A 24620-nucleotide genomic window follows, 5' to 3' on the forward strand; every position below is an offset into this window, starting at 1 on the left:
TGGAAAGAATACATGGAAGAACTGTACAAAAAAGACCTTAATGAACCAGATTACTACGATGGTATGGTCAGTCACCCAGAGCCAGGCGTTCTGGAGAATCAAGTCAGTGGGCCTTAGGAAGCACTGCTGCTAGTGGATATGATGGAATTCCAGTAGAACTATTCAGAACCTTAAAGGATGATGCCATCAAGGCATTGCATTCAATATGTCAGCCAATCTGGAAGACCCAGCAGTGGCCACAGGACTAGAAAAGGTCAATCCTCATCCCAGTTCTCAAGAAGGGTAGTAAAGAACATGCTAACCATGAGGCAGTTGCACTCATCTCCCATGCTAGTAAGTTCATACTTAAAATCTTGCATACTAGGCTTCAGCATTATGTGAACCAGGAACTTCCAGAGGTCCAAGCTGGGTTTAGAAAAGGAAGAGGAAACAGATCAAATTGCCAACATTGGCTGGATCATAGAGAAAGCGAGGGAATTTCAGGAAAATATCTACTTCTGTTTCATTGACTCTGCCAAAGCCTTTGACTGTGTGGATCATAATAAACTGTGGAACTCTTAAAAAGATTTTAATACCAGACCATCTTACCTGTCTCCTGAGAAAGCTGTGTGCAGGTCAAGAAGCAATAGTTAGAACCCTGTATGAAAGAACTGATTGGTTCAAAATTGAGAAAGGAGGATGACAGGGCTGTCTGCTGTCACACTGTTTGTTTAACCTATACGCAGAGCACGTGGTGAGAAATGCCAGGCTGAATGAGTTAGAAGCTGAAATCAAGATAGGCAGGAGAAACACCAACAACCACAGATATGCGGATGATACCACTCTAATTGCAGAAAGCGAAGAGGAACTAAAGAGTCTCTTGATGAGGGTGAAGGAGGAGAGTGAAAGAGCCAGCTTAAAACTAAATATTAAAAAGAACTAAGATTGTGGTATCTGGCCTCATTACTTCATGGCAAATAAGAGGGGGAAAAGGTGGAAGAAGTGACAGATTTCCTCTTCCTGGGCTCTAAAATCACTACGGATGGTGACTGCATGAAATCAGAAGACGTTTGCTTCTTGGCAGGAAAGCTATGACGAACCTAGATAATGTGCTGAAAAATGAAAAGCAGAGTCGTTACCCTGCCAACAAAGGTCCATATAGCCAAGGCTTTGGTCTTCCCATTGACCACGTATGGTTGTGAGAGCTGGACTGTAAAGAAGACAGCACCCGAAGATTAAGGTCTTCGAACTGTGGTGCTGGAGAAGACTCCTGAGAGTCCCTCGGATAGCATGGAGATCAAACCAGTCAATCTTAAGGGAAATCAACTCTGAATACTCGTTGGAAGGACTGATCCTGAAGTTGAAGCTCCAGTATTTTGGTCATCTGATACGAACAGCTGACTCATTGGAAAAGTCCCTGAAGCTGGGAAAGATTGAGGGCAGTAGGTTCTAGAAGGGGGCGTCAAGAGGATGAGATGGCTGGATAGCTTCACCGATGCAATGGACACGAACTTGGGCAAACTTCGGGAGATGGTGCGGGACAACGAGGCCTGATGTGCTGCAGTCCATGGGGTCACAAAGAATCGGACATGAGTGGGTGACTGAACAACAACAAATAAGTCTAATCTGCTTTCACTATGAATTTACTTAATTTAGGTATATCATATAAGTGGAAAGGGCTTCCCTGATGGCGCAGAGGGTAAAGTATCTGCCTGCATTGCAGGAGACTCAGGTTCAATCCCTGGGTCAGGAAGATCCCCTGGAGAAGGAAATGGCAACCCACTCCAGTACTCTTGCCTGGAGAATCCCATGGACAGAGAAGCCTGGTAGGCTACAGTCCATGGGGTACAAAAAGTAGGACATGACTGAGTGACTTCACTTTCACTTTTATAAGTGGAATCATTTATTGTGACTGGCTTGGTCCACATAGCGTAATGTCCGTCCTCAGAGTTCATCCATGTTGTAGAGTACTTTAGAACTTCTTTTTTAAGCCTGACTGATGAGACTTCTGTTCTTTTCCTGTGTGTTTTCTGTATGTCATTACTTCCTATGTTTAGTTGATTTGTTTGTTTGTTTTGTAATGAAGCATTTAAGTTCTTATCTTACTGACTTTTTGTATTTTTTTGGCTGTTTTCTTTGTGGTCATCAACATTGCATTTAACTTTCTGAAGTACTACACTCTGATTTGGATTTGTACTAGTTTAACTTCAGTAACATAGAAAGTCTGTTCTGTATCTCTACCCTCATTCCTTTTAGTTGTTACGTACCCAAATCACATTTTTATACATTGTGTGTCCACAGGCCTAATTAAAAAAATACATTAGTGTCTTAAATCACATAGAAAATAAAATGTGGAGTTACAAATCAAGGTTTTAACAATACTAGGTTTTACTGTTTTCTGTATATTTATTTTTATTTCTTTATTTATCAGATTTTTATTTCTTCATATGACTTCAGGTTACTGTCAAGTGCCATTTTATTTTAACCTGCAGGAACCTGTAGCATTTCTTGTCAGGCAAGCCTAGTGGTAATAAACTCCATCAACTTTTGTTTATCTGGGAATATCTTAATTTCTTCCTCACTTTTGAAGGACAGGTTTTCTAGATATTTGATTCTTAGTTTAGTTTTTTCTTTTAACACTTTAAATACGTGTCTGCTTTCTTTTGGCCTCTATACTTTGTGATGAGAAATCGATTACATTATTGCTGATCCCTTGTATGTGATGAATCACTTATCTCTTGCTGCTTTCAAGATTCTTTGTTATGTCTTTTGATTATAATGTGTTTTGGTGTAGGTCCCTTGGAGTTCTTTCTGCTTGGATGTTACTGAGCTTCTTGGAAGTGTTTGATCAAATTTGGGAAGATTTTGGTCATTAAGTCTTCAAATATTCTCTCTGATCTTTCTTTCATCTTTTTCGTTTTTGTTGGTGTCCCACAAGTCATTTATGCTCTGTTCACTTCTCAATTATTTTTCTTTCTTTCCTCAAATTCTAAATTTCTAATTTCATATCTTCAAGTTTGCTGGTACCTACTGCCAGTTCAAGTGAGTTTTTGAGTCCTCTTAATGAATTTTTAATTTCCGTTACTGTACTCTGCAGCTCTTGGATTTCCTTTTGGTTTCTTCCTGTGTTTTGTATCACCTTACTGTTACTACTATTAGTTCTTTATCATCTCTCTTCCAACTACTACTGTGATAACATTTATTAACTACTATTACGCTGAATCAGTTTTTAGACTTTTTCTTTTTTTTAAATCAAAGCTTCAAAGTAATAAAAACACCATATTTCTTGTAGATCTTTCAAGGACAAATAATTTGTCTTTTAATGTGAGAATGTACTGCATAAAGTCTTGTAACTGGAAATTTTGGTTCTTTATAGTTTAGGGCTAAAGTCCTGAATATTCGTTAGAAGGACTGATGCTGAAGCTGACACTCCAATACTTTGGCCACCTGATGGGAAGAGCTGACTCATTTGAAAAGACCCTGCTGGGAAAGATTAAAGGCGGGAGGAGAAGGGGATGACAGAGGATGAGATGGTTGGATGGTATCACTGACTCAGTGGGCATGAGTTTGAATAAACTCTGGGAGTTGGTGATGGACATGGAGGCCTGGCATGCTGCAGTCCATGGGGTTGCAAAGAGTTAGATATGACTGAGCAACTGAACTGAATTGAGCTGAAAGGCATTAGGTTTACAACTGAAAATTCATTCAAGTTAGTGATTCATGCCAAGTTACTTTTTGCCACATTGGGTTCAGTGGTATCATTTTGAAGTGTCTTTGATTATACCTTAATAAAAGAATTAGAAATAGAAGCAAGGAGTTAAAAACATACATGTGAGTTATTGATTAAGTTATAAAAGTTTTACACAAGTAGATGCTGAGGAATGAATACTTCAGAGACTTTTCATTGCTCTTTTATCTTTCACCTTTCTTTTCCAGGGCATACTTTTAGCGTGGAGACATGTATTTCAGTAGAAAGAAGCTTCAGTTCAGTTCAGTCACTCAGTCGTGTCCGATCTTTGCTACCTCATGGACTGTAGCATGCCAGGCCTCCATGTGCATCACCAACTCTCGGAGTTTACTAAAACTCATGTCTGTTGAGTTGGTGATGCCATCCAACCATCTCATCCTCTGTCGTCCCCTTGTCCTCCTGCCTTCAATCTTTCCCAGCATCAGGGTCTTTTCAAATGAGTCAGCTCTTTGCATCAGGTGGCCAAAGGATTGGAGTTTCAGCTTCAGCATCAGTCCTTCCAATGAATATTCAGGACTGATTTCCTTTAGGATGGACTGGTTGGACCTCCTTGCAGTCCAAGGGACTCTCAAGAGTCTTCTCTAACACTATAGTTCAAAAGCATCAATTCTTCGGTGCTCAGCTTTCTTTGTAGTCCAGCTCTCAAATCCATACATGATTATTGGAAAAACCTAAGCTTTGACTAGACTGACCTTTGTGGGCAAAGTAATGTCTCTGCTTTTTAATATGCTGTCTAGGTTGGTCATAACTTTTCTTCCAAGGAGCAAGCATCTTCTAATGTCATAGCTGCAGTCACCATTTGCAGTGATTTTGGAGCCCCAAAAAATAAAGTCTGTCACTGTTTCCCCATCTGTTTGCCATGAAGTGATGGGACAAGATGCCACCATCTTAGTTTTCTGAATGTTGAGTTCTAAGCCAACTTTTTCACTCTCCTCTTTCACTTTCATCAAGAGGCTTTTTAGTTCTTTGCTTTCTGCCATAAGGATGGTGTCATCTGCATATCTGAGGTTATCGATATTTTTCCCAGCAATCTTGATTCCAGCTTGTGCTTCTTCCAGCCCAGCGTTTCTCATGATGTACTCTGCATATAAGTTAAATAAGCAGAGTGATAATATACAGCCTTGACGTTCTTCTTTCCCTATTTGGAACCAGTCTGTTGTTCCATGTCCAGTTGTAACTGTTGCTTCTTGACCTGCATACCAATTTCTCAAGAGGCAGGTGGTCTGGTAGTCTCATCTCTAAGAGTTTTCCACAGTTTGTTGTGATCCACATAGTCAAAGGCTTGGGCATAGTCAATAAAGCAGAAGTAGATTTTTTTTTTGGAACTCTCTTGCTTTTTTGATGATCCAGCGGATGTTGACAATTTGATCTCTGGTTCCTCTGCCTTTTCTAAATACAGCTTGAACATCTGGATGTTCACGATTCACGTACTGTTGAAACCTGGCTTGGAGAATTTTAAGCATTACTTTACAAGTGTGTGAGATGAGTGCAATTGTGCGGTAGTTTGAGCATTCTTTGGCATTGCCTTTCTTTGGGATTGGAATGAAAACTGACCTTTTCCAGTCCTGTGTCCACTGCTGAGTTTTCCAAATTTGCTGGCATATTGAGTGCAGCACTTTCACAGCATCACCTTTTAGGATTTGAAATAGCTCAACTGGAATTCCATCACCTCCACTAGCTTTGTTCATAGTGATGCTTCCTAAGGCCCACTTGACATTGCATTCCAGAATATCTGGCTCTAGGTGAGTGATCATACCATCATGATTATCTGGGTCATGAAGATCTTTTTTGTATAATTCTTCTGTGTATTCTTGCCACCTCTTCTTAATATCTAGTGATTCTGTTAAGTCCGTACGTTTCTGTGCTTTTTGTGCCCATTTTTGCATGAAATGTTCCCTTAGTATCTCCAATTTTCTTGAAGAGATCTAGTTGTTGCCATTCTGTTGTTTTCCTCTATTTCTTCCCTCAGGAAGGCTTTCTTATCTCTCCTTGCTATTGTTTGTAACTCTACATTCAAATGGTATGTCTTTCTTTTTCTCCTTTGCCTTTGGCTTCTCTTCTTTTCACGTTATTTTAAGGCCTCCTCATATAACCATTTTGTTTTTTTGCATTTCTTTTTCTTAGGGATGGTGGAACCTCTGTCCATAGTTTTTCACGCAGTATATCAGATCTAATCCCTTGAATCTTTTTCTCACTTCCAGTTTGTAATCGTAAGGGATTTGATTTAAGTCATACATGAAAGAAACCTATTCATTCATAAACTTAAGAATCATCTAAATACTCTGCAGTTTATGTGATAAAAATTTGTCTCTAAATAAATCAATAATAGAGGATACACCATTCCTGCATGGTGCAAGATTATTAGGACAGGTAAAGAAAACTTATTTGTGTCTCAAGCAATGAAATATTTAAGAATAATAGTATTCTTATGGTCCTATTGGGTAACATTCCTTTTAGAGATACTTATGGGTTGTGTGTGTTTAAAGTGATATAGGAACTAAGATTTCCTTGGGGGTTGGGTTAGAATGTGATTGTTTAATAGAGTTAATCAGCGCTTAGACTTGTATTATTATTATTTTTCTTTGCTTTTCAAACCATTGTGTATTACTTCAGTACCAGTTTCTTTTGGCTTGGAAAAGAAGTAGCTGATACCAGTGCAGAATTCAAGTTGTCTGGCTAATGAAGTGGGAGACTGAATCTACGATAACTTAGCTTTTGGTGTAACTTAATCCCCTGGTTCTCTTTATGTTTTGATTGTCTGTATACAAAAGTGGTATTTTCTTGCCTGCTCTTTTCATTGATGTTGGGGATTGGATTTTCGAAACATGGCTTTTGTTAGTGTATACTGATTATGAATTCATTCCTCCTAATTGTGTTGGTAGAAAGCAGCTGAGGTCATTAGTTAGCAGAAACAAAGTATTGAGCAGTGGATTTTACAAAAAATAAACCTATCTAACTTGGAAAGAGGGTTTTTTTTAAAGGTGGCATATTAAAAATGTGAGCTTTTTTGGATTGTTCATTTTATGTAATACTTTAGTCTCAGTTGGATTACAGATGGTTTACAACTGTATTCAACAGACAACAGTTGGGAATGAATGCCAGAGTGTATTTCTGTATCTTAAAGAATTCTGTGCACTGAAAATTAAAATGAAACACTTCTGCTTTATTTTACTTGGATGTGTTAAAAAAAATGCTGAAACTTGGGATCAGATGGATGAAATTTGGCAAGAGAATCTGTGTGATTATTTTTTCTTTAAATGGCATTGTTGAAGAAAAAAAGCTACACGTATACCTTATAAAGCGCTTTAAGAAGGACTTTTGTTCAAAGAAGTATGTATATTGGAGTTTTTTCAAGTTGAAGGTAATATGGCTAATATAAACTTGAAAAGGGTCAGTAATCCTGTTCTTTACCCCTGTATGTATACGATAAGAAATATTTGCCAAAGAAAGGAGGGAAGAACCAAGAAGAATTCTGTCTGGTGGGTCAGAGGAATTCCAGAGGGCTGCCAGCATTAATACCAAAGTTAAACATTGACTAAATGGCCCCAAATTGAATGTATAATGAACTAGATATACAGAAAGGTAGGTAGGTGGGATTGTAGCTGTCATATTCTTTACTGTTTTTACATTTTTTATTTTAAGAAACTATTTGGCAGTCCTAGCCCGCCCTTGCAAGTTGGAGCTGGATGCCCTGTTGTGAAACCTTCTTGACCCTCGGGTCTGCTGTTTCTGTCTGACCTTGGCTTCCCTGGTGGCTCAGGTGGTAAAAAATATGCCTGTGTCTGGAAGATCCCCTGGAGAAAGGAATGGCAACCTATTCCAGTATTCTTGCCTGGGAAATCCCATGGGCAGAGGAGCCTGGCAGCCTATAGTCGTGGGGCTGCAAAGAGCTGGACACGATTGAGTGGCTAACACACACACATAAGCATGAATTAGTAGATAAGCACGACAATGAAAATGTTTTCCTTGGGAGAAGGAGAAAGTTGTAATATGTGGGGCAAAAACAGATTGAGAACATAGATTTAAATTATCAATAAAACACTTAATTGTAAGGAATAGGATTAAGGAAGGAAATACCAGGACTTTGATGGAAACTGTTTCAGACTGTGCTTTCATTTTGAAGAACAACCTTCACCTTTGCATTTTCACTCAGGACTAGGAATATATGAGAAACAAACCTTTAGCTCTTGGCTCTTGGTACAGTGATCATGGTGTGGGAAGTCTGCATTGTAGGTTTCAGCTTCAGGGAGTTGACCAAACCATCCTTCTCTGTTGCTTGTATAGTGGTAATCCTGATTTGAAACATTTGTGGCAGTGTGTTCCAGAGTAATAAACTAGATTCACTTGTTAATTTGTAAATGTCATAACCTAGTACTTTAGATTGGAAGGGATAGTAACATTGAAATATTTTTATGTATGAAGCATTTTTAAAATTGTGAAATATATTTAATATAAAACTTGCTATTTTAACCATTTTTAAGTCTACAATACAGTGGCACTCATTACAGTCACAGCAGTTTACAACCATTACCACTGTGTATTTCCCAAACTTTTCCCTTAAGTGGAAACTGTGTATCTATTAAATAATAAATCTACCCATTTTCTCTTTATTTCTACAGGTGGTTACCACTGATCTACTTTCTTCCTCTGTGAATTTGCCTGTTCTATTTCACCTAAGTGGACTCATACAGTATTTGTACTTTTGTTTCTGGCTTATTTCAGTTAGCGTATTTTCAGGCTTTATCTGTGTTTTGTATGTATCAGAATTTCATTTCATTTTGTGGCTGAAGAATAATCCATTGTATGTTTATACCACATTTTGTTTATCTGTAGATGGATTCTTGAGTTGTTTCCACCTTTTGGCTGTTGTGAATAATATTGCATTAGACATTGGCCTACAAATATTTGAGTGTCTGTTTTTAATTATATTGGATATATACCTGAGAGTCAAATTGCTGGGTCATATGATTATTCTGTATTTAGCTTTTTGAGGAACTATAAAACTGTTATCCACAGTAGCTGCATTATTTTACAGTCCCACCAGCAATAGGCAAGAGTTTCAGTTTCTCTGCATCTTTACCGGCAGAGTAAATCTTTTATCATTTTTCTTTTTTAAGAAAAAAATTCTTGCTGCCCTAGTATATATGAAGAAGGATGTCATTATGGTTTTGATTTGCATTCCTTTATGACTATGTTGAAGATCGTTTTATGTGCTTATTGGCCATTTGTACATATAAATGGAGGAATGTCTATTCAGGTCCTTTGACCATATTCTAATTGGGTTTTTGTATTTTTGTTGTTTAGTTTCAGAAGTTCTTTATATATTCTGGATATTAAACCCTGATAATCTGTAATAACATCTATAGATTCTCTTTTCATTGATAAAAGAATAATATATCTTCTCTTTTGATAATATCTTTTGATGCACAAAAGATTTAAAGTTTGATGAAGTCCAGTTCATCTAGTTTTTCTCCTTTTATAGATTGTACTTTTGGTACCAAGAGTCAAGAATCCAAGGTCATGAAGATTCATCCTTTTTTCTCTGAGAGTTTTATGGCTTTTAGTGCTTATATTTAGGTAGTTGATCCATTTTGAGCTAAACGTAGAATTATGTGAGCTTGATCATTGAATTTTGTAGTTACGAATAAGACATACTGTTTTTTTTTTTTCCCCTTTAAAGATTCTGCATTGTTAAGTTTGGTAGTTACTTTCTAAGTTCTACCTTGTGTAATGTTTAGTCATTATATATACCCTAGTTGTTGAGTATCACCTGGTTAATGGAATTGATAATTTTAGCTCTTAAAATACAGAGACAGTAAGAGGATTGAGAAATTTTGTAACATGAAAATGAAACATTTTTTTTGCATGACAAAAAACATAGTCAAGACAGTTGGTAGACTAGAAGAAAATATCTGCAATATATCAAGATAAAGGTTTGAGATCTCTAATATATAAATAACTCTTAAAAATTGAGAGAATAGATTGCAGTAATCTGATAGAAAAGTGATTGAAATACAGTAAGGATAATCCCCCAAAATGTATGAAAATGGCTCCATATGCCATTTTTTAAGCTTTTGGATAGACAGAAGTTAAAGTGTAGCAGTTGATGAGGCTATGAGGAAACTGAAACATACATTGCTGACAAGGCAGACTGGTACAACTCAGTGATAATCTGGCAGAGCCCTGCATATGCATTTGCCTTTTGACCTATCAGTTTCAGTTGTAGGAATTTTTCTTGAAGGTACAACTCCAGTGATATGAAAATCCATATACAGGGTTATTTATGGGTCATTGTTTGCAATCTGCTACATAGAAGAGTAGTTGAATAAACTATGGTATATATATGATGTGTGTATGTATGCGTGTGTGTGTGTGTGTCTGTAAGTGTGTGTATGCAGCTGTAAAAAGAGTGAGGAAGATATCTGAACTGGACTCTGATGAACTGATGTCCAGGATATATTGTTAAGGTTGTTGATATTCAGTCCGCCTAGTTGTGTCCGACTCTGTGACCCCATGGACTGCAGCACCCCAGGCCTCTCTGTCCTTCACCATCTCCCGAAGTTGGCCAAGTTCACGTCCATTGCATTGGTGATGCTATCCAGCCATCTCATCCTCTGGCGCCATCTTCTAGAACTTTCTGCCTTCAATCTTTCCCAGCATCAGGGACTTTTCCAGTGAGTCAGCTGTTTGCATCAGATGACCAAAATACTGGAGCTTCAACTTCAGGATCAGTCCTCCCAACGAGTATTCAGGGTTGATATCCCTTAAGATTGACTGGTTTGATCTCCATGCTATCCGAGGGACTCTCAGGAGTCTTCTCTAGCACCACAGTTTGAAGGCATCAATTCTTCGGCGCTCTGCCTTCTATACAATCCAGCTTTCACGACCGTATATGACTCCTGGGAAGAACATAGCTTTGACTATATGGCCCTTTGTCGGCATAGTAATGTCTTTGCTTTTCAGCACACCGTCTAGGTTTGTCCTAGTTTTCCTTCCAAGAAGCAAATGTCTTCTGATTTCATGGCTGCAGTCACCAGCCGCAGTGATTTTAGAGCCCAAGAAGAGGAAATCTGTCACTACTTCCACCTTTTCCGCTTCAATTTGCCAGAAGTAATAAGGCCGGATGCCATGATCTTAGTTTTTTTTAATATTTAGTTTTAAGCTGGCTCTTTCACTCTCCTCCTTCACCCTCATCAAGAGGCTCTTTAGTTCCTCTTCACTTTCTGTCATTAGGGTGGTATCATCAACCTTTCGTCTAGGTTATGTTACTATAAGCAGAAGAAGAGGAAATAAAATACAAACACATAATGATCATTTGAACAGAAGGAAATACAGGAAAGACCCTCTGGAAAGGAGATTGGTTACATAAAGAGGGTGGGGTAGAGAGAGACTGAAAGGATGGAATGGCCTCACGCTTGTCTGTGTTTACCTCTTTGACTAGTTTTAACTGTTAGAACTAAATTGATGTTTCATATTCTCAAATAAATAAGATTTACAAGGATAGGGGAGAGAAGGGGAGAAAATAACCTCCAAATTCTAAATGGAATAATAAACACAGAAGCAAATGAACCTAACTATATTTCAAATGAATAACATAACTCTCTGAAGGATGACCATGGGAAGAACTAGTCTAAATACTTTGGGAATACAGGTTTTGACTCTGTAATGCTATTGACAAAGAACTCTAAACAAACCTGAGACTAAAGAGAAAAAAAGCTGCACACAAATATTGTACTCGACTTAGTAGATTTTTGTTTTTTACAGTGATAATGGTCAGAACTCCCAGAACTACTCTGTGTATTCTAGATTAGAGCAAATAAATATGTATAAGGGTGATTATGAAAGTCAAGTGTTTCACTGTAAGAGGAAAGTGTTCCAGATAAGGAAAGGGAAAAGGTAGAAATGAACTTCTGTAAAGTTAGATTGGCATTGGCAGTTTCAGTATGGACTAACGGTTTTTAACATATTTATAGATAAACATAAAAGTAGATACAGACATGAGTTTGCATGTATGTATATATTCCTTAACGCAGTCTGTTAATAAGGCCTTAAAGCCGTGACACTTCCAAATAATACTTGTCAATGAAAAGAACTAAGGTTCCATGGAGAAATGGTTGATTCTAACATAGGGGCAGGGGAGATACAAAGATAAGCTTGGAACGTCTTTTGGTTGCCAGAAAGTTGTGCTAAGTCGCTCATCGTGTCTGACTGTTTGTGGCCCCATGGACTGCAGCCTGCCAGGCTTCTCTGTCCATGGGGATTCTCCAGGCAAGAATACTGGAGTGGGTTGTCCTCTCCTCTTTGAATGTTGAGTTTCAAGCCAGCTTTTTTGCTCTCCTCTTTAATCTTCATTAAGAAGCTCTTTAGTTCCTCTTCACTTTCTGCCATTAGAGTGGTATTATCTGCATATCTGAAGTTGTTGATATTTCTCCCGGCCATCTTGATTCCAGCTTGTGGTTCATCCAGCCTGGCATTTTGCATGTTGTGCTGTGCATAGGAGTTAAATAAGCAGGGTGGCAATACACAACCTTGACATACTTGTTTCCCAATTTTGAACCAGTCCATTGTTCCTTGTCTGGTTCTAACTGTTGCATCTTGACCTGCATAGAGGTTTCTCCGGAGGCAGGTAAGGTGGTCTGGTATTCCCATCTCTTTAAGCATTTTCCACAGTTTGTTGTGTTCCACACAGAGAAAGGTGTTAGCGTAGTTAGTGAAGCAGAAGTGGATGTTTTTCTGGAATTCTCTGGCTTTTTCAATGATCCAGTGAATGTTCGCAATTTGATCTCTGATTCCTCTGCCTTTTCTAAATCCAGCTTGTACATCTGGAAGTTGTTATATACAAATTAAATTACCATTGCTGTGACCTTTAGTAGTGTTCATCTCTTGTAGGGAGTACTTCCTTGGCATGTCTTAGCCATTCTCTGCCATCCATTCTTCATGGCTTAACTCAGGAAAGTTTTCCTTGAAACCTGAGTCTGCAGACATGAATTCCTAAATAACATGTGAAAGACATATTATCTCTTAAAATGGTTTACTTTTGGATGGTAAGATGGTTACTTTCGACTAAACTTCTGTGAACTTATTTGCATTTTATAATTGTCAAAATTGGAGCATTAGGTGGCTCAAAAGTTTTTAAGCTGAAATGTTTGCATAATAACATAGTAATAGTATGTAGTAGCTGCCAAACCTTTCCATGGTGGTTGTACCTTTTAGCACTTCACCAACAGTGTATGAGGGCTCCAGTTTTTATGCATTCTCTCCAGCATTCCGTATTGTCTGTCTTTTTAAGTGTAGCTATCCTAGTGCGTGTGATGTTGCCTCGTTATGGTTCTGATATCTGTTTGCCTCATGAGTAATGATGTTGGTGTCCATACTTATGGACATCACCAGATGGTCAACACTGAAATCAAATTGATTATATTTGTTCCAGCCAAAGATGGAGAAGCTCTATATGGTCAGCAAAAGCAAGACAGGGAGCTGACTGTGGCTCAGATCATGAACTTCTTATTGCCAAATTCAGACTTAAATTGAAGAAAGTGGGGAAAACCACTAGACCATTCAGGTATGACCTAAATCAAATCCCTTATGATTATATAGTGGAAGTGAGAAATAGATTTAAGGGACTAGATCTGATAGAGTGCCTGATGAGCTATGGACGGAGGTTCATGACATTGTACAGGAAACAGGGATCAAGACCATCCCCAAGAAAAAGAAATGGAAAAACGCAAACTGGCTGTCTGAGGAGGCCTTACAAATAGCTGTGAAAAGAAGAGAAGCGAAAAGCAAAGGAGAAAAGGAAAGACATACCCATTTAAATGCAAAGTTCCAAAGAATAGGAAGGAGAGATAAGAAAGCCTTCCTCAGCGATCAATGCAGAGAAATAGAGGAAAACAATAGAATGGGAAAGACTAGAGATCTCTTCAAGAAAATTAGAGATACCAAGGGAATATTTCATGCAAAAATGGGCTCAATAAAGGACAGAAATGGTGTGGACCCAACAGAAGCAGAAGATATTAAGAACAGGCGGCAAGAATACACAGAAGAACTATACAAAAATGATCTTCACGACTCAGATCATCATGATGGTGTGATCACTCACCTAGAGCCAGATATCCTGGAATGTGAAGTCAAGTGGGCCTTAGGAAGCATCATTACGAACAAAGCTAGTGGAGGTGATGGAATTCCAGTTGAGCTATTTCAAATCCTGAAAGACGATGCTGTGAAAAGTGCTGCACTCAACATGCCAGCAAATTTGGAAAACTCAGCAGTGGCCATAGGACTGGAAAAGGTCAGTTTTCATTCCAGTCCCAAAGAAAGGAAGTGCCAAAGAATGCTCAAATTTCCACACAATTGCACTCATCTCACACACTAGTAAAGTAACGCTTAAAATTCTCCAAGCCAGGCTTCAGCAATACATGAATTGTGAACTTCCAGGTGTTCAAGCTGGTTTTAGAAAAGGCAGAGGAACCAGAGATCAAATTGCCAACATCCTCTGGATCATTGAAAAAGCGAGAGAGTTCCAGAAAAACATCTATTTCTGCTTTATTGACTATGCTAAAGCCTTTGACTGTGTGGATCACAATAAACTGTGGAAAATTCTGAAAGAGATGGGAATACCAGACCACCTGACCTGCCTCTTGAGAAACCTATATGCAGGTCAGGAAGCAAGAGTTAGAACTGGACATGGAACAACAGATTGGTTTCAAATTGGGAAAGCAGTACATCAAGGCTGTATATTGTCACCCTGCTTATTTAACGTCTGTGCAGAGTACATCATGAGCAACGCTGGGCTGGAAGAAGCACAAGCTGGAATCAAGATTGCCGGGAGAAATATCAATCACCTCAGCTATGCAGATGATACCACCCTTATGGCAGAAAGTGAAGAAGAACTAAAAAGCCTCTTGATGAAAGTGAAAGAGGAGAGTGAAAAAGTTGGCTTAAAAGTCAACATTCAGAAAACGAAGATCATGGCATCTTGTCCCATCACTTCATGGCAAATAGATGGGGAAACAGTGGTAGAATTTATTTTTTGGGGCTCCAAAATCACTGAAGAATGGTGATTGCAGCTATGAAATTAAAAGACGCTTACTCCTTGGAAGGAAAGTTATGACCAACCTAGACAGCTTATTCAAAAGCAGAGACATTACTTTGCCAACAAAGGTCCATCTAGTCAAGGCTATGGTTTTTCCAGTAGTCATGTGTGGATGTGAGAGTTGTACTATAAAGAAAGCTGAACACCAAAGAATTGATGCTTTTGAACTGTGGTGTAGGAGAAGACTTTTGAGAGTTCCCTGGACTGCAAGGAGATCCAACCAGTCCATCCTAAAGGAGACAGTCCTGGGTGTTCATTGGAAGAACTGGTATTGAAGCTGAAACTCCCAATACTTTGGCCACCTGAAGTGGAGAGCTGACTCATTTGAAAAGACCCTGATGCTGGGAAAGATTGAGGGCAGGAGGAGAAGGGGAAGACAGAGGATGAGATAGTTGGATGGCATCACCGACTCAGTGGACATGAGTTTGGGTAAACTCTGGGAGTTGACAATGGACAGGGAGGCCTGGTGTGCTGCGGTTCATGGGGTCACAGAGTCGGACATGACTGAGTGACTGAACTGATCTGTGTGATGTTGAGGGAGCTCTCATGCTTATTGCTCATTTGTATATCTTCTTTGTAGGAATATATGTTCAAATGTTTTACTCATTTTTAAATGGATTATTGGTCCTTTTATTATTGAATTGTAAGAGTTTAATTATTGAGATATAAGCCCCTTAACAGATGAATGACTTACAGGTATTTTTCCCCATTTTGTGAATTATCCCTTTAAATAACTTTCTTGATGATGTATGTCCTTTGCAGTACGAAACTTTACAATTTTGATGATCAAATTTTTTTGTTTGTTTTTTGTACTTTTTGTGTTATGTCTAGGGCATCGTGATCAAGAAGATTTAAGTCTTTATCTTCTAAGAGTTTTATAGTTTAAATTCTTACATTTAAGTCTTTAATCAATTTGAGTTAACTTGTATGTGGTGTGAGGAGGGGTACAGCAGTATTTTATTTTTTTGTATGGTTAGCCAGTCCACCATTTGCTAAAAAGAGTCTCTTACTAGTCTTTAACAGGGTGAATAGTGCTACTATGTAGCATGTAAGACAAACTAGAAATCTAGTTCATCATTATGGGGGGGCCTGGTATTCCCATCTCTTGAAGAATTTTCCACAGTTTGTTGTAATTGACACAGTCAAAGGCTTTGGCCTAGTCAATAAGGAGAAGTAGATAGTTTTCTGGAACTCTCTTGCTTTTTCTATGGTCCAGCGGATGTTGGCAATTTGATATTTGATTCCTCTGCCTTTTCTAAATCCAGCTTCAACATCTGGGAGTTCTTGGATGACGTACTATTGAAGCCTCCCTTGGAGAATTTTGAGCATTACTTTGCTAGCGTGTGAGATGAGTGCAATTGTGCGGTAGTTTGAACATTTTTTGGCATTACCCTTCTTTGGGATTGGAATGAAAACTGACCTTTTCTAATCCTGTGGCCACTACTGAGTTTTCCAAATTTTCTGGCACATTGAGTGCAGCACTTTCACAGCATCATCCTTTAAGATTTGAAATAGCTCAGCTGGAATTCCATCACCTCCACTAGCTTTGTTCGTTGTGATGCTTCCTAAGGCCCACCTGACTTCACATTCCAGGCTGTCTGGCTCTAGGTGAGTGATCATACCATTGTGGTTATCTGGTCATTAAGATCTTTTTTGTATAGTTCTTCTGTGTATTCTTGCCACCTTTTCTTAATAGCCTCTGCTTCTGTTAGGTCCATATGTTTCTTTCCTTTATTGTTCCCATCTTTGCATGAACTGTTCCCTTGGTATCTCTAATTTTCTTGAAGAGCTCTCTAGTCTTTCGCATTCTGTTGTTTTCCTCTATTTCTCTGCATTGATCGCTGAGGAAGGCTTTCTTACCTCTCCTTGCAAGTCTTTTGAACTCTGCTTTCAGAAGACTATATCTTTCCTTTTCTTCTTTGTCTTTAGCATCTCTTCTTTTCTCAGCTATTTGTAAGGCCTCCTCAGACAAGCATTTTGCCTTTTTGCATTTCTTATTCATGGGGATGGTCTTAATCACTGCTTCCTGTAGAATATCATGAACCTCCATCTGTAGTTCCTCAGGCACTCTGTCAGATCTGATCCCTTGAATCTATTTGTCGCTTCCACTGCAGAATCATAGGGGATTTGATTTAGGTCATACCTGAATGGTCTAGGGGTTTTCCCTACTTTCTTCAATTTATGTCTGAATTTGGCGATAAGGAGTTCATGATCTGAGCCACAGTCAGCTCCCTGTCTTGTTTTTGTTGTCTGTATAGAGATTCTCCATCTTCGGCTGCAAAAAATATAATCAATCTGATTTCAGTATTAACCATCTGGTGATGCCCATGTGTAGAGTTGTCTCTATAGTAGGCTTAATGGTGAACTCCCAAGAGGTTTTACACCAAGCGGGACCTTCCGGTGCCCCCTGTCTCTGTGGTGAGCCCCTCTCGACCCGCGTCTCCACAGGAGGCCTGCCAACACTAGCAGGCAGTTTTGGCTCAGTCTTCTGTGGGGTCACTGCTCCTCTCCTCTGGATCTTGGTGCATGCACAATTTTGTTTGTGCCTCCAAGACTGGAGTCTCTTTTTCCCCAGTCCCCAGGAAGACCTGTAATTAAATCCTGCTGACACTCAAGGCCAGATTCCCTGGGAATTGCCAGTCCCTTTGTCAGATCGTCAGGCTTAGAAGCCTGACATGGGGTTCAGAACCTTTACAACAGTATGAGAACTTCTTTGGTATTATTGTTCTCTAGTCTTTGGGTCACCCATCCAGCAAGTATGACATATTTGATTTTATTGTGATTGTACTCCTCCCACCATCTTGCTACGGCTTCTTCTTTGTCTTTGGACGTGGAGTATCTTTTTTTGGTGGGTTCCAGTGTCCTCCTGTTGATACTTGTTCAGTGGCTGGTCGCACTTCTGGTGCTTTTGCTGGAGGGGATGAGCTCATGCCTTTCTACTCTGCCATCTTGAACCGGAAGTCCAGCTTGTTAATTTGTTAATTGCTTTCATGTTTGGTTTCCACAAAAGTGGAAAAAGCCTTCCTGGCTATTTCCTCATGCAGTTCTCTACTGTAATGAAAATGTTTCATTTTTACAACGAATTGTGATGGGTGAGGAAAAGTAAATATTGTACAATAATGTAGAACAGAAGAGATCATGGGGCAAATGAACCACAACCAACCACACCAGAGGCCGGTCTTCATCCAAAGAAGGTGATGTTGTATGTGATGGGATTGGAAGGGAGTCCTCTATTATGAACTCCTTCTGGAAAACCAAACAATTCATTCCAACAAGTACTGTTCCCAATTAGACCAACTGAAGACAGCACTGAGTGAAACATGTCTGAAATTAGTGAACAGAAAATGCATAATCTTCTATCAGGATAGCACAAAACAACATGTTTCTTTGATGACGAGGGAAAAGTGTTACAGCTTGGCTGAGACGTTCTGATTCATCCATGGTATTCACCAGATGTTGCACCTTCAGGTTTCTATTTATTTCAGTCTTTACAAAATTCTCTTAATGGAAAAAATTTCAGTTCCGTTTTCTCAAAAGATAAAAAGTTTGGAAAAGATGGAATTATGAAGTTGCCTGAAAAATGGCATCACCTTACTGGAAGGTTCTTGCCCTGCTGTGTCCCACCTCCCCTCATGTAAAGTGAAACAACTCTCCTGCTTATCCTTCTTTTCTTGTTCACTAGAACATTTATTGTGTAACGTATCATTCATGGTCTTTTGCTCCCTATTGGTATGTGGCTCCACGAGGCCAGAGTTCTTACCTCTTCAGTCACTTTTGTGTCCCTAGTAGCAAGAATAATGAGCATTGATGATGTGTCAAGGATCTGAATTGAGTGAGTGGATGAATGCTGGCCTTTTTTAGTGACTCACTCTCGCAGTGCTCCCCCTTCCTCACTTGCCCTTCTGTTCGTACCATCCCCTGCCTCAGGCGGCTTCTTGCCGCTCAGGTCCATAAGCATCACTTCCTCATCAGACCTTACCTGCCTTGGTTGGAGTTCCTTAGGTCTCTGATTCCAAGTGCCCTTAGCCGTGGACTTCTCCTTCATGTGTGTGTGTGTGTTAATCACTCAGTCGTGTCTCACTCTTTGTGACCCCATGGACTATAGCCCACCAGGCTACTCCGTCTGTGGATTCTCCAGGCAAGAATACTGGAGTGAGTAGCTATTCCCTTCTCCAGGCATCTTCCTGACCCAGGGATTGAACTCACTGCACTGCAGGGAGACTCATTACCATGTGAGTCACCAGGGAAGCCTTCTTTCTTGTTGTTTTTTGGTCACTTAGTTATGTCCGACTCTTTGCGATGCCATGCACTGCAGTATGCAGGCTTCCCTGTCCTTCACTATCTACTGGAGTTTGTTGAGACTTATGTCCATTGAGTTGGTGATGCCAACCAACCATCTTAGCCTCTGTTTCCTCTTTCTGCTGCCTTCAGTCTTGCCCGGCCTTAGGGTATTTTCCAATGAGTAAGCTCTTCCCATCAGGTGGCCAAAGTATTAGAGCTTCAGCTTCAGCATCAGTCCTTCCAGTGAATATTCAGAGTTGATTTCCTTTAGGATTGACTGGTTTGATCTCCTTGCTGTCCAAGGGACTCTCAAGAGTCTCGTCCAGCATCACAGTTTGAAAGCATTAATTCTTCGGCCCTCAGCCGTCCTTATGGTCAAACCTTCACATCCATATATGACTGCTGGAAAAACCATAGCTTTAAGTATATGGACCTGTGTAGGCAAAGTGATGTCTGCTTTTTAATACGCTGTTTAGGTTTGTCATAGCTTTTCTTCCAAGGAGCAAGCATCTTTTAATTTTATGGCTACAATCACCATCTACATTGATTTTGGAGACGAAGAAAATAAAGTCTGTCACTGTTTGCATTTTTTCCTCATCTATTTGCCATGAGGTGATAGGACCAGTTGCCATTATCTTAGTTTTTTGAATGTTGAGTTTTAAGCCTGCTTTTTCGCTCTCCTCTTTCATCTTCATCAAGAGGTTCTTTAGTTCCTCTTCACTTTCTGCCAAAAGAGTGGTGTCATCTGCATATCTGAGGTTATTGATACTTATCCCAGCAATTTGGATTTCAGCTTGTGATTTATCCAGCCTGGCATTTCTCATGATGTACTCTGCATAAAAGTTAAATAAGCAGGGTGACAATATACAGCCTTGACATACTCCTTTCCCAGTTTTGAACCAGTCTTTTGTTCGATGTCTAATTCTAACTATTGGTTCTTGACCTTGCATACAGGTTTCTCAGGGGGCAAATAAGGTGGTCTGGTATTCCCATCTCTTGAAGAATTTTCCACAGTTTGTTGTGATCCACAGTGTCAAAGGCTTTAGCATAGTCAGTGAAGCAGAAGTAGGTGTTTTTCAGGAATTCTTTTGCTTTTTCTGTGCTTCAGCGCTTGTTGGCAATATGATCTCTTGTTCCTCTGCCTTTTCTAAATCCAGCTTGAACATTTGGAAGTTCACGTTTCACATACTGTTGAAGCCTAGGGTGAAGGATTTGATCATTACCTTGCTAGCATGTGAAATGAGTACAGTTGTACAGTAGTCTGAAGATTCTTTGGCATAACCCTTCTTTGGGATTGGAATGAAAACTGACCTTTTCCAGGGTTGTGAGTTTTCCAAATTTGCTGGCATATTGAGTGTAGCACTTTCATAGCATCATCTTTTAGGATTTGAAACAGCTCAGCTGGAATTTCATCACTTCCACTAGCTTTGTTTGTAGTAATGCTTCCTAAGGCCCACTTCACTTCACACTCCAGGATGTCTGGTTCTAGGTGAGTGATCACAGCATTGTGGTTTTCCAGGTCATTAAGACCTTTTTGTACATTTCTTTGTATTCATACCTCTTCTTAATCTCTTCTGCTTCTGCTAGGTACTTGTGTTTCTGTCCTTTCTTATGTCCATTTTTGCATGAAATGTTCCCTTGGTATCTCCAGTTTTCTTGATGAGATCTTTAGTCTTTCCCATTCTGTTGTTTTCCTCTATTCCTTTGCATTGTTCACTTAAGGCTTTCTTACCTCTCTTTGCTATTCTTTGGAACTCTGCATTCAGATGGTTGTATCTTTTCCTTTCTCCTTTGCCTTTTGCTTCTCTTCTTTTCTCAGCTATTTGTAAGGCCTCATCAGACAACTTTTGCCTTTTTGCATTTCTTTTTCTTGGGAATGGTTTTGGTCACCACTTCCTGTACAGTGTTATGAACCTCTGTCCATAGTTCTTCAGGCATTCTGTCAGATATAATCCTTTGAATTTATTTGTCATTTCCACTGTATAATCGTAGGGGATTTGGTTTAGGTCATACCTGAATGGTCTAGTGGTTTTCCCTACTTCCTTCAATTCCAAATCTGAATTTTGCAATAAGTCATGATCTGAGCTACAGTCAGCTCCCAGTCTTGTTTTTGCTGACTGTTTAGAGCTTCTCCATCTTTGTCTCGAAAGAATATAATCAGTCTGATTTCAGTGTTAACCATCTGGTGATGTCCATGAGTTGCCTCATGTCGTTGGAAGAAGATGTTTGCTATGACAGTGTGCTTTCTTGGCAAAACTCTGTAACCTTTGCCTGTTCATTTTGTACTCCACAGCCAAACTTGCCTGCTACTCCAGGTATCTCTTGACTTCCTGCTTTTGCATTCCAGTCCCCTGTGATGAGAAGGACATCTTTTTTTGATGTTGGTTCTGGAAGGACTTGTAGGTCTTCATAGAACCATTCAGCTTCAGCTTCTTTGGTGTTAGTGGTTGGGGCATAGACTTGGATTACTGTGATGGTGAACGTTTTGCCTTGGAAATGAACCAAGGTCATTCTGTAATTTTTGAGATTGCACTCAGGTACTGCATTTTGGACTCTTGTTGACTGTGAGGGCTACTCCATTTCTTCTAAGGGATATATTGGTTATCTGAATTAAATTCACCCTTTCCCATCCAGTTTAGTTCAGTGATCATAAAATGTTGATCTTCACTCTTGCTATCTCCTGTTTGACCACTTCCGATTTACCTTGACTCATGGACCTAACATTCCAATGTTCCTATGCAGTATTGTTTTTTTACAGCATCAGAGTTTACTTTCACCATCAGACACATCCACAGCTGGGTGTCGTTTAGGCTTTGGCTCAGCCTTAGCGACTATTTCAGTTTCTCTTCCTTTGTGCTATTCTTGTTAATGTCTGTCTTCCCTCCAGTTGTCCTCCCCGTCACTTTGCTCTTTGTTAAATTCTAAGGGCCGAGCACAGAGTCAGATTCTCAATAAATGCAGGTGTTAGTTGAAAGAGTAATGAACAAATTAAAATATTCTTTTTTTTTAATTGCAGGATAATTGATTTACAGAATTTTGTTGTTTTCTGTCAAACCTCCACATGAATCAGCCATAGGTATACATCTATCCCCTGCCTTTTAAACCTCCCTCCCATCTCCCTCCCCATCCACCCCTCTAGATTGACACAGAGCCTCTGTTTGAGTTTCCTGAGCCATACCGCAAATTCCCATCCGCTGTCTATTTTACACATGGTAATGGAAGTTTCCATGTTACTCTTTCCATACATCTTGCCCTCTCCTCCCATCTCCCCATGTCCACAAGTCTATTTTCCATATCTGTCTCTCCATTGCTTCCCCACAAATAAATTCCCCAGTACCATTTTTCTAGATTCCATATATATGCGTTAGGATATGATACTTATCCTTCTCTTTCTGACTCACTTCACTCTGTGTAATAGGTTCTAGGTTCATCCACCTCATCAGAACTGACTCAAAGGCGTTCCTTTTATGGCTGAGTAATATTCCATTGTGTATATGTACCATACCTTCTTTATCCATTCATCTGTTGATGGGCATCTAGGTTGCTTTCATGTTCTAGCCATTGTAAATAGTGCTGCAATGAACAGTGGGATACATGTGTCTTTTTTCAATTTTGATTTTCTCAGGGTATATGCCTAGGAGTGGGATTACTGGGTCATATGGTGGTTTTATTTTATTCCTAGGTTTTTAAGGAATCTCCATACCATCCTCCATAGTGGCTGTATCAATTTACATTCCCACCAACAGTGCAAGAGTGTTCCCTTTTCTCTACACCCTCTCCAGCATTTATTGTTTGTAGACTTTTTGATGGTGGCCATTCTGGCTGGGGTGAGGTGATATCTCATTGTAATTTTGATTTGCATTTCTCTAATAATGAGTGATGTTGAGTATATTTTCATGTTTGTTAGCCATCTGTATGTCGTCTTTGGAAAAATGTCTGTTTAGTTCTTTTTCCCACTTTTTGATTGGGCTGTTTGTTTTTTTGGTATTGAGTTGTATGAGCTGCTTGTATATTTTGGAAATTAATCATTTATCCATTATTTCATTTGCTATTATTTTTTCCCATTGTGAAGGTTGTCTTTTCACCTTGCTTATAGTGTCCTTTGCTGTGCAAAAGCTTTTAAGTTTAATCAGGTTTGACTTGTTTACTTTCGTTTTTATTTCCATTACCGTAGTAGGTGGGTCATAGAGGATCTTGCTTTGATAAAATATTTTTATGATCTATATAACTAACAATCCATCACAGTTGGTCAATGTCAGTAACATTTGCTTAAAAAGATAATAGGATTAAAACTTAATGATCTCATAGTTTTAAGTTGACATGGAGTCTAGGGAGCATAAATACAGTTAGCATCATAGCCTTTCAGCAAGAATTTTCTGTGCTGTGTCCCCTCTGTGTTGTGGAAACCGGTTCTTACAGTGGATGGCCATCCAGCTCTGCCACCATCCCTAGCATCGGGCACCCTTTATTCTAAGTCTGATGTTGGTCTTCTGTAAAGTCACCCTTTGGTTTTGGGTTGCCCTCTTCCTTTCTTATATTTAGAGGGTTATCTTATCCTTTATTAAGTGAAATAGTCTCACTTCCTTCTTTTGACCTCTTTTGAGCCCATGTAATGCTTCTGAGGGATTTTATGTAGTGTATTCCAGCATAGACCCTATTATGTATCAAATACCAAAGGATAACTTTTTAAAAAGTGTTTTTATGAGTAGTAATATATTTAATAGAAGAACTGTTGCAAATCTAGCTTTATTAACTTTAATGATTTGCTTCTTTACTGAGCTCATTATATTATTGAGAATGTACATATAAATATTAGTTTTGGGAAAAACAGCTATTTCAGTGCTTATTACTAGTTGGGTGAATGCTCCATAAATGGATGTAATCCTCAAACAACTTTAGGCACTATTTATCCTCGCATATGAAGAAACTGATATATATGAACCTTAGAAATAAAAGATTTTCTTAATCTCATTGTCACTGCAGGCAATGGAAACCTATTTGATCCTTCTTAATTATTTCACAAGATAAAATAACCATGTTGAGAAAAGTACTCTGTTTTCAGTTTCTTAAGAATTTTTGGTCACTAATATCTTATCATTAAAGGAAAATTGTTATGGTCTTTTCTTTAAAATACTTAAATATTTATTGTCTTTGTAATAGGTGGGATTAGAAAACATGCATATGATTGTTCCAAAACTTGGTTATTTGCATTGCTATTGCTATTTACTATTTTTTGGAGTAAGTACAGCTTTTTTTTTTTTAATGAATAGAGGCCTCTATAGTGACCCTTTAACTTAAATTATTATTCTTTGACCTTATATGTTGTCTTAAAATTGTCTTTAGAGGAATATTTAATCCTGTTTGTTGATTATTCAAGATTGAAAACATTTCACCTGATAGCTTAAAGATTTGTGTCTTGGCGTTAAGATGATCACTTCATTTTCAGTATTGTTTAAATCAGTGGATGTGGGGCAGGCGACTGAATTGTTTTCTTCTCTAAAGTTTCAGTGTGTAGCTTTT

General features: G+C 39.0%; 1 protein-coding gene across 13 annotated transcripts in view; it reads left to right on the plus strand.

The window, feature by feature from the left end:
• ATP2C1 (ATPase secretory pathway Ca2+ transporting 1) overlaps positions 1 to 24620 on the plus strand; it is a 155113-nt gene that overhangs the window by 51313 nt on the left and 79180 nt on the right. The window lies entirely within an intron of this gene.

This window comes from Bos grunniens, chromosome 1 (assembly GCF_055505025.1).
Source record: "Bos grunniens cultivar Pamir isolate PY7600 chromosome 1, Bosgru_T2T1.0, whole genome shotgun sequence".
Classification (NCBI taxonomy): Eukaryota; Metazoa; Chordata; class Mammalia; order Artiodactyla; family Bovidae; genus Bos; species Bos grunniens.